The sequence below is a fragment of the Dipteris shenzhenensis genome, chromosome 16 (assembly GCF_047967505.1).
Source record: "Dipteris shenzhenensis isolate YYH24624 ecotype China chromosome 16, Dip_SZ_1.0, whole genome shotgun sequence".
Classification (NCBI taxonomy): Eukaryota; Viridiplantae; Streptophyta; class Polypodiopsida; order Gleicheniales; family Dipteridaceae; genus Dipteris; species Dipteris shenzhenensis.
Window position 1 is genome coordinate 2,821,623 of NC_141611.1, and position 11,927 is coordinate 2,833,549.

Genomic DNA, 11,927 nt, shown 5'->3' on the forward strand with positions numbered 1-11,927 from the left:
TCCGAGCATAACTTCTTTGTTGGCACTACCTTGCTTCTTCGAGCTGACTGCAACGAGCTTCCACCTTGTAGAGTAGCCTCGTGCTTCTTTGGTCTCAGCTGGTGGGTCGTCTTATGCAAGCTTTGGCTACCAAGCTCTTTTGAGCTTCTCCTTCGTTGTAATTTGCTAGCTTACTTTGTTCTTTCTGCCACCTTGAGAAGAGACACCTGTTCTTGCTGATCCTCATTCTTCTTTCACCGCTTATCTCAACTCTTAATTCATGCGTTATTGCAATTGTTCGTGTTCTCTTGTTAGCACTAGACTTTTCATTCTTCGGTTCTTTGTCATTCGCTTTAACATTTAGTGGCTTGATGTTTTTATTTAGGGCCTCTCTCTACTTAATTTAATTCCTTAAGTGTCCGCTCCAATACATTACATGAGCTCGTTTATATATATACATAATTATATAATAATATATATATGTTTATGTATTCACTCACTTTTTTGTGTCTCTCTTCTATTGGGTTTAATTTAGGTTATAATTTGTTTCTACTTTCACTTTCTATGTCTTTTTTTACCTCCATAAATTCTTAAATAGTTTTTTAGCTTGTTCTAAAATCGTTTCTTTTACTTATTTTAATCACTCATTTTTTTAAAGAAAGGATTATATAAACTGTATTTCTCTTTGTTAGTTAGGTTGAATAAAGGGTGTGGAGTGAACCCCCATTGATGGTTGGTGTCAATGTATTTTAAAGGGAATACCCCCTTGCCATTTTTTAAATATACAAATTGTTTCTACAATGTGTCACACACACACACACACACATGGCATGGGATCCACAGGACCATCTCTTTCTCTTGGTTGCTAGGTCGTGATGCTTGGACCAGCATCAACTTTTTGGATTAAAACATTGCCCATGGTATGTAATTGAGAGGATCCATACCCTTTTTAGATGTTTATTATTACAGAAAAATCTCAATTTATCAAGGATGTTCTGGTTCTATACTCAGAGTTTTAATTTTAATTCAGATATCAAGGATGTTCTTTGGATACTTTGTATCGATATCCTCGGCCAACTAGTGATAGACTTTCACTTGATACACTTTATCGATATCCTCGACTAGCTGGTCTAAGGGCTTTTCCATGACTATGGCCATATACTTGGCTACCATCCACCGACTGGTGGGAGAGGGTTGATACTTTCAATCACTGGCTAGAATCCACTACCAAGGATAATGGCTATTAAGACGACCCATAAGAAATGGATATTATACTTGCTTTGTGATTGTGACTGATAATTTATCCTTCCATTTTTTTGACCCAATCCATTGTGATGGGCAGACTGCTACCCTCACTTGGATTGTATGTTGGACCTGCAAGAATGTGGCCGGTGGGAAAAGATTTCTCAGATTCTTCTTGCCAGAACCTGAAAGTCACCTCTTGATTGAAAGGTTCATGTATTATTGGAAGTACACTTGGAATTGGCTCACCCTTGCTCTCGGTATGGTATCTTGGAATATCTCTCCTCTACTTGCAGGCCGAGTCCTTGTCTATCCTAAGCTCATCATTACTGACGATTCTTTGGATCCTCCCTCCAATTCCATTGGTTAGCATGTATTGGTTCGAATTCTATTAAGGATGGTGTAAATTGTACCATACCTATCGGGCATTAGGGGCAAATCCTAACCCTAGACCTAACCCTAATCCTAAAGGGTACTCATGTATATATTCATGTTTATGTTCAATACAACATAGTGTACAAGTAGTAATCTTGTGTGCAATCCTCTCTGTGACACTTGGCAGAGATTTTCCTCAAATTTAGGAGTGTTGCATACATCTTGCACACACATGCCACCCATGTAAAGTCACACATTGCTGACTATTTTCTAGCATTAGCTCTTGCACACATATCCATCAGCCTTGTAAAGCCTCTTGGCTACTCCTGACACACAATTGTCAACATTATGTTACATGCCTGATGTTTGGCATACATAGGTCTCACATGACTTGGTTTTGATCGTTTAGCATAAGCCCCACAGTGGCAGCTCTCACACCCATGAGGGATGTGAAAATGAGGAGAATCACTTTCCAAGATTTGAATACACCCACATATGTTGATAGAGAGCAAGCTATCCATGCACCGAATGTGTAGGAAATGGTGCCCCATGTACTCCCATAGGTACACAATTAAGGGCAGATGATGGATCATCTATTGGAGGAAAGGATGAGCCAAATGTGGATGATATGCAAGTAGTACAGCAAGCTGAAATGCCCTTGAGAAGATTAGCTAGAGTGTCTAGACCGCTTGAGAGATTTGTTCCAAGAGCAGACTATGTGATGCTTACTGATTGTGGGGAGCCTTCTTGCTATAGAGAGGCTATGATGCACAAGGATCAGTGCAAGTGGGAGTATTCTATGCAATAAGAGATGAGTTCACTCTTGAAGAATAAGACTTGGGACTTGGTTTCTTTGCCATATGGAAAGAAAGCATTGCCATGTAAATGGTTCTACAAGATGAAGGTCATAGGTGATGATGTGCCTAAGTACAAGGCCCGTTTGATTGCCAAAGGGTTCAAGAAAGAGAAGGGTGTGGAATTTGATGAGATCTTCTCTCTGGTTGTGAAGATGACCACACTTAGATGTGTACTTGGACTTGTGGTAGCAGAGGATATAGAGCTTATGTAGATGGATGTCAAGACAGCTTTATTGCAAGGGGATCTACCTAAGGAAATTTACATGGTACAAACAGAAGGCTTTGAAGAAAAGGGCAAAGAACATTTGGTTTGCAAGTTTATGGCCTTAAGCAAGTGCCTAGAAAATGGTATCAAAAGTTTGATGCTTTCATCCAATCCCAAGGTTTCAGAAGAAGTGAGATTGATCACTACCTCTACACTAAAAGGGCTAAGGATAAAAGCGTGATACTCCTAGCACTTTATGTGGATGATATGCTATTGGATAGCAAGAACACTTATGATATAGATGCATTGAATTTCAAGATGCATGAGGCCTTTGACATGAAGGATTTGGGACGTGCAGGTCAAATTCTCGGTATGTGCATTACCGGTGACCAGAGTAGGAAACTCCTTTGGCTTTCACAGAAGGAGTATGTTACAAAAGTATTGCATCATTTGAATATGGAGGGAGGGAAGGATGTAAGTACTTCATTGTCTCCATATGAGAAATAGAGTCAAGTAGATAGTCCCAAATCATATGAGGAGACATCCATGATGGTCAAGGTTCCTTATGCATCAATGGTTGGGAGTCTTATGTATGCTATGATAGCTACTAGGTTGGACATTGCATTTGCAATGGAAGTAGCTCGTATATGGCTAATCCAGGAAAGAGGCATTGAGATCAAGTTAAATGTATTATGAGGTAGATGAAGGGTACCAAGGAGATGTGCATATGCTTTGGCAGAGGAGAGATGCATGTACTTGGGTACACAGATTCATACTAGGAGGGAATGTGGATAGCAAGAGATCCAATTTTGGCTATGTGTTCACCTTTGTAGGTGGTGCAGTGTCATGGATGTCTCACGCATAGAAGTGTGTTGCTTTGTCTACCACAAAGGCCAAGTATGTTGTAGCCATAGACAATTACAAGGAGACTATATGGCTTGATCAACTAGTGGTAAACTTGGGTATTTGTACAGGTGTACCGACATTGCATACTGATTCCATGAGTGCTATTTAGCTAGCACAAAATCCAGTCTTTCATGCGTTTTAAATATTATTAAATCTATTTCAAAACGATGTTGACCAAATGAAATTGAATGTTGAATTCATTTTTTGCATACAAACATTGAAATTTTGATCATTGTTTATATCTTTGCAATTAGGTTTAAGGTTTGCATTCTCATAGCAATGACATCATCATCAAAAACACCCTCTCGACCATCTACACAAGCAAAGTACCAAGCACAAGATGCACGCATGCGTGCTTCTCAAGCCATGGGATGTGGCTAATGCTACCATGCAACCAACTAGGATAGGAGAGGCACAAACAATTGCCCTTGTCAATCCGTTGCATAATCATGATGGATTGAAGTACTCACACATCAAGAACATGGTCATGAATGACGATGGCATGGATATTTGGGAGGGAGGCTTTGGTGCCACTTTGTTGTAAAAGGGAGATTTATTAATCCAAATATTTAAACCCAAGGAGCCCCACCCTAAAGGATACTAGAAACCTACCATTGGACTTGTCATAGGCCCTTCCACCAAATCACCATCAATTTACTCAAAAGTTTTAAGTGCCTAATAGACAAATAAAAATCAAACACCAAAACTTCCTCTTGCTAAGTAACCTTGCCATGTAAGAAACCTAAAATGTCCTATTGTTTGATCAGGCGCCTCATAATGATACCAAACAACAATGATTTAGTAGCACAATAAGATCTAGATGACAAGTAGACCAATAATGTTGAAAGACGTCGATAGGGACACTGTTTAGCCCTAGTGCCTTCTTGGAAGCCATGGACTTGACAACAAAGCCTTGCTCAAAAGAGGTAAAAGTCTTGGAAGTGTCATTGCTCATCAATAGAAACAATTTAGAAAGAATGGGATGAAGAAAAGATGAATGTTCATTCCAAAAGAATACTTTTCACTCACAAAAAAGGTTTGGACAAGTATGTATAAATTAAAAGGAGGAAGAGGCTTGTTAGGATCTGGAAGACAAGAAGATTCCTTTTTGGACAAGAAAAGGGGATGGGTGAATGGGGACAATTTGAGAGGAACGTTAAAAGTTGTTTACTAGTGGGGAGACTAGAGAGAGACATTAAATACCATAAAATGGCCGCACATAAGTGAGGGTCATGAGGAGTTAGGACTCTATGAGTGGATAGGAAATGAGTCTAGGCTAGCTCTACTCCTGCCAACATGAAAGTGGCTCATTTTTCACCCTTTGGGACTTCAAAATCCATTCCACAAGCATGGATAGTGTAAACCATAGCATGGTGCTAAAATGTGTCATCATAGACTATCATTGGATATAGGCTACCATAGGTGCTCAAGCCAGACATAGGTTATCATATTGATGTGTCAAGCTTGTGATAATGGTGAATCGATAACCCATGTATCATTTTCCATCGCTCCCACATGTCCACTCCCGCATGTGTCAATGCAAGTGAAGGAGAGCAAAATTGGTAAAATACCATTTATTAGGATCCACATGTGCCATGGGCAGCTGCCGATAATTGGCTGACTATCAAATATTTGGCACATAGAGGTTAATTTATGGAGCTAATAAACCTCTCCTAGGGGGCATATTGACTACATTACCTCAAGTATTTTCCCATGATCAAGGGCGTGTTGTTTATTGGAGCCTCTTGAGAAAAGCAACTAAGGTTGCTAGACCTGGGAGTGGGAACATCGAGAGAGAGCTATATATCATGGGAGATAGCACCAATGGGTCATTCCACTGCCTCTCCTCCAAGCATCTGCCTTTATGGCTCCTTGCTAGTGACAACTATGAATAGTGAATCCCATGACAACTGATGTCAAACGGCAGAGGTTACTTGCTTCATGAAAATCTACATCTCATTTTTTGCCGCCTTCTAATGGCTTGGAGCACAATGAGACCTCGTCAAGTACCTAGGATCGTTGTGTGGAGCAAACTATTTGGGCTTCTGTTCCGCTTCCGTTGAGAGCACTCTCAACTAGTATCAGAGCCCCCGGGTGATCTACCTGAGCATGTGTGAATGCCTGGAAGCTCAACAGCTCTATGGGAGAAAGGAGAAGCTCTGTGGGAAGCTTTGTGGGTGATTTTACTTGCATCTGAGTGCACAAAGATCTTGAAGGAACCTTTGAAAAGTCACTTTGGTTTTGCGAAGTGGTTTTGAGAGTAGTTGTTTTTTAAGCTTTTCCATGTTTCATTCGACGACAGAGACTCTGTATTGACTTGTAGAGGCAACTATTGCTTGCTTTTGGAGTCCACTTCACTTCGGGAGCTTCGAAACACCTTCATTCTTGAATTTGGGATCATTCCATTGGATTTCTGACTTACTGTGTCAGTTCCTACGTTTTTCTGCCCGGGTGTTGGAACGATCTGTCAGTTTCGGTGGACTCAGGAGTCCTAAAGCTCAGCTAAGACCAAGAAACTGCATAGTTCTAAACTAGATTTGCATAGCTCTGAATAGTGGAATGGATGACAAAATGCTGTGATGACTCCTTAGGACTCCTTACCGGGCTGTTGTCCCCCATAAGCTAGGAGACTTGCCGCTCCTCAAGTGTGGAGTACTGTCATGCTTGCTGCCCTCCTCAAGCTCTGTCCAATCATGCCGAAAGTTGTATAATCATAAATACCAACGTCTCCCCATTTCCCATGACCTATGTAGTCACTCCAAGTTCTCAACTATGACTAATAATGCATGGAAAAATGGCGCACAATGTTTAGGACGTATCAATTCATTGTTTACCTCCTTGAGGTGAGTGTGGACTGACCACCACCATGACTGGCAATGAAGTGTAAGGAGATGCATTTCCCCATGCAATCAGCCGTTCCCAATGGGCACTAGGCCACTTGCTTCTCCATCCCCAAGTACCAATCTTTCACACTCTCCTTACAATTCATCCAGGCTTTTTCACTACTCAGCTGTAATCCAAAAGTAATGCGAGTAGATGTCCTTCAAGTACTTCCATAAGTGCTCCATAGTGGCCCTTTATAATTCTTGTATTTGGTCCATTCTTTCACCAAGTGGTATCTTAAGGTTATTACTACAATCCAAGGGGGCCTATGTCCACATACTCAACACTGTTACCCTTTCTAGTCACAATGATTGAACCATTGGAAAGACTAATATTCATCTTTCCTGGTTATGTTGTCTTCTGATTCATCCAAACAAAAAGTATCCCAAAATATAGAAAACTATTAATGTCTCTAATAATTATCACCAAACTAGCAGAAGAGTCCAAATCATCACCATATTAGAGATGGCATCCAAATGCACATAATCACATCATGACCAGGGATGTCCGAGTTGTTATCCAAGGGGGTCCTTGGGCCCAACTTTGTAACTATGGGGGTAATACTAGTTGTAGGCACATACAAAGGTTTACAATGGTCCCCAAGGGGATGGATGTGTGTGTCTGTGTGTGTGTGTGTGTGTGTGTGTCAGCCGGTCTGCACTAAAGAGAAGAGCGATACATTGTTGAAAGAAGATCTTATGGCTCAACATGACATGAACTGATATATATCGAGGAGTTTGAAGGGGCTGATTGGGTAGGATGGGTAGGTTCTGGGGAAACATTGCACCTCCTTCATAGATACCTCTACAAGTAGCTCAAAACACTCTACAACTATCATCAGACACAGAGGCCTATAACTTTTAGTAGAGATATGATATCAAATATTCAAAAATATGTGAAGATACGCCTTGAAACGAGCTTCGTTATGATGTAAGTTTCATAAGAAACAGAGAAGTGGTCTGGGTAGTTTACAAGACGGGGTAAAAACTATCATAAAAATAGACTGTCTAACACAGAGACTCATAACTTTTTGTTTTGTATTAGAAAAAATATATAATCATACAATACAATGCTCTTAAAGAGAGCTTTACGTTGATATAAGTTTCGTCAAAATTGGACCACTGAGTGAAAAGTTATGAGTAAAACACTCATAGGGCATCAAGCAGTCCTCATGAAAACCACACACTCTTTCTACTAGTGCTGACTTGGGAGAATACTCTCTCCATGATTAGACTTTACCAATGATCCAAAGCCCATAGAGGTCTCCTAGGAGAGAGGAAATAATGTCCTTCGTGGCTCGAGAAACGTGTGAACCATGTGTGCACAATGAGCGGCTGAGTAAGAAGCATGTTAAAGACTTTGAAAGGAAGAAAAGAACAATGGAAGGAGAGAAGACTCAAGGGAGGTAATCTGAAGTGACCTTCATTTCCAATAGAGTGATACTCTACTCAAATGCAACTCCATATGCTATACACACAAGGGAGAAAAAGAGGTTTCATACATACAAGAGGGAGCGGGACCAACTTAATAAATTTTCTTTGTAAGGGTGAGAATGGTTTGTTAGGATATTGTAAAAGGTTGATTCCTCATGACGACCACCAAAACCTAAGCAAGGCAAGGGAAAAGGTAAGAATGGGAAGGATAAAAACCAATGCTCCTAAAAGATTTGTTGCTAGTTATGTGATGGCAATCACACAAAAGTTGAATGCTCTTTATGGTGGTAGGAGCATTTGGAATTGACCCAGGATGCCAGGCAATACTATCCGAGCTCTTGACTTTAGCCAACATGGTAGCTATATCACAACAATAGATTACTAATGAAGAAGAACTGCCTCACCCATACGTGATCTTAATTGGAAGGCTTAAAGATAGATTGCCTTCTAACTTGTTTGGGAGCTAAAATGGAAAGCTCCAGCAGTGGACCACCTCTTGATTTCAGTAAGGTACCACTAGCAAACAGTGTAGTAGAAGCGTCGACAAGACATTCACATGAAATCCTAAGTTCTAAAGGAGAACTAAGCCTTGAGATGATTAAAGCATGGACAATTTTCCAACATATGAAAATAATCCTCACTATAGCATAATTTCTTAAAATTGCACATTATTGCATGGATTTTCCAACAGCTTCAAATTGAGGAATCCATTATCAAGATTGTGGATTTCCTAGCTAAGTTACTCCTATCATTGATACCCCGATGGTAGATGATCAAGTCTCTATGATTACAGTAAAGATTAAGAAGTAGAAAGTATCATGTCGATGTAAATATTATCTCTGTAGCCAAGGTGAATAAGATGCAGCTAAAGAATATGCAACCCTCCATTTCAAGTTTGAATAGCTGATCAACAACCTATGGAACGTTAGGTATGCTTTCTGACATTGTTTTAACTATTAGTGGCAATCATTGCATAGTGAGTTTGTTGGTTATTCCACATTGAGGAGAATGCATATCCTCTCTTACTTCAAAGACCCTAGTGGAAAAGTGCTAACATGTTGCATGATTGGGGAACCGAGTTGATGACCATTAAAACCTGGGAAAAGAAAATTCACATTCTAGCTAACCCAAGTAGGGTGCTTAAGAGTAGTAGGCATCAAGAATGTGAAGTTAAGGAACAGTTTCCATAAGATGTTGAAACTTGGCTTATGGAGCTTCAGATCTTACTAGTTGGAGAGATTGCCATCTTCTAAATATCTATGAATCTCAAACAAAATATTAAGGAAGAAAAAATAGGAGCAAAACAAAACTTGTATCCAAGAGGATATAATTGGGGAAAGAGAAATTGTTGACCCTCAAATTACTATTACTTGGTTAGGTTCTAAATAGTTGCTTCCAAAACCAACTCAAGAGTTAAGCCTAAAAAGGAGCCTAAAATAGTGGCCATCAATGCATATATGGTTGATGTTTCCCTCACTAAAGTTAAAATTTTATTTATGTAGTATAGATATATTTTTTTATGGAGCTATATAGATTTGAAGGGAGTTCATGTAGAAATTTGTCAACACAAAATTCCTTTAGTCCCTGATGCCAAACCCATCAGACAATAAAGGTATAGAATGAATTCAAATTTTGCAAAGAAAGTCAAAGCTAAATTGGATAAGATCATTCAAGTAGGTTTCATCTATTCAATTGAAAGAGTGATTGGATCTTTCCTATTGTGCTGATACCTAAGAAAAATGGAAAACTCCAAATTTGTGTAGATATAGAAAGTTAGATGCTCAAATTGTTCCAGACCCTCTTTCTATTCCATTCACAGATGGTATTTTGGATCAAGTTGTAGGACATGAGATGTACTCATTCATGGAACAAGTTGCAAGACATGAGATGTACTCATTCATGGATGGCTACAGTGGCTATAATCAGACCTTTGTTGAACCAGAAGATCAAACCAAGAGTACTTTTGTTATAGAATGGGGTGTGTATGCCACTAAAGTTATGCCTTTAGGACTCAAGAATGCACCTTCTTCTTTCCAAAGATTTATGGTGGAAACTGTCAAGGATTATCTTATTGAGATTATTTCCATTTATTTGAATGATTTTTGTGTTTACTCGGCTATCAATACTCATTTTCATTATTTGAGTAATTTAGTTGATAGATGCAAACAAATGGGTATTTCTCTGAATCTAGCCTAAAGTGTTTTTTATGTTTGAGCTGGCATACTACTTTGCCATGTTATATCCGAAGATGGAATCGGGTCACAATTTGGTAAGATAAAAGCCATTGAATCTATGCATGAACCATCCAGCTTGGCTCAACTTTGATATTTTGTTGGCTTCACCAATTTCTATAGGTGTTTTATTCGATATTTTAAGTTCTTTCTCATCCATTTTCCAAAGTGTATTTTCTCAATTTACTTTTGGCATTATTTTGAGAAAAGTATCATTGGTATATGGGTTGTTTGGATCTTTGGACTTTTTGTTACCTTATTTTTAAGAAGCATGAAGTTTCTAGTGGATTAATGGCTAGGGAAAATATTTATATGATGCTAGGTTTTAGGAGGGTACTCTTTGGGTTTAGCAGTAGAAGCAGACTCATTACAACCTAGAATAAAAGTAGCAAATTAGATTACCAACTATATCCCCTAAATAGTTATTAGCATAGGCTTTATTCTTATATTATCATGTGTTGGATACATGGAATAGCTACTGTTTGGCACTTCATCATGTGATGGTGCTTTGGGGTCCATGCTCATGGGCAATCTATGCCTTTAACGGTGACTGAGGATGTATTTTTTTTGTTACAATGCTATAAGTTTGGGGCATGTCTCCACCATTTGTGTTCACCTCATCTTGTAGTTCACCAAGTAGAGTGAATGGATTAGCAATAGGTTATGTGTAGATGCACTTGATGGTCTTTTAGGTTTCCTCAAGAATTGAGTGGAACATTAAAATGTAGCATGTAGGTAGGATCATTATCCTAGACGTTAGATGTTGTACAAAGTAGGAATGCTCCTAGACATTAAATGTTGTACAAAGGAGGTTCAAAGATATATTGTTTCCCATTTTGTAGACCTTTTATGGATATCAAGAAGACAACCATTTTCTCTCATTTTCCTTCATACATCTTTATGCACATATAGGGATAAAGATATTGTTTAGTTTCTCAAAACCAAAATGGTCTAGGCAATTCATGCAGAAGGGGTACATGAAGACTATCAAAACCTAGGATAACACTAAGATGTACCATGGGATTAGATTAATGGGAACTATATGGTGTTGCCAAGGCATAATTTAGAGTGGTACACTAGAGGATAAGGTGAGACCTAACACCAAAGGCCACCAAATGGTTGCAGTAAACTCAAATTAGTCTTAGAAGAAAGAAACTCCCACATCCCAAAACCATAAGATATCCCTCTCAATCCTAGATGCCGCAATTGTTAGAGATGTCCTAAAGGAAGAAAAGATATTGTTAGAGATGTCCTAAAGGAAGAAAAGATATTGTTAGAGATGTCCTAAAGGAAGAAAAGATACATGTTTACATGAAAATTTGAATCCAAAAAAAAGCCAAGCCAATACCACTTACCAATTTTTAGGGTAGCAAAAACTAAAACAATTATGCATTAAAACGTTGATTTCTTTCACTTGATACATTCAGACAAAGAAACATAGAGAAAATATGTTGAAAGATTATATAGTTTCATAAAGCCAATTGAAAATCAATTTATATACTTTAGTAAGTGGATACTACTACCCCATCAGGTGTGTAAAGAGAAGGAGAAAGAAAGTATCTCCTTGATGTATGGCCTTCTAGCTCTTCATCTAGCTTCAATCTCCTCCTCCCTACCCTCACATAGCTTTTTTGCCCCCGTGCCTCCATCTCGCTTCTCCCAGTTTCTTGCTCTACAGGCAAATACCAAAGTACCTCCACCATTTCTACTTATTTGGTTGTCCATACCAACCTAGAAAAGTGTGCCCCTCTCCTAGATGAAGTGCACTTGTATGCAGCTCTATTCAAGCTTCCATCTTTCCTTCCTTGGCCATTTC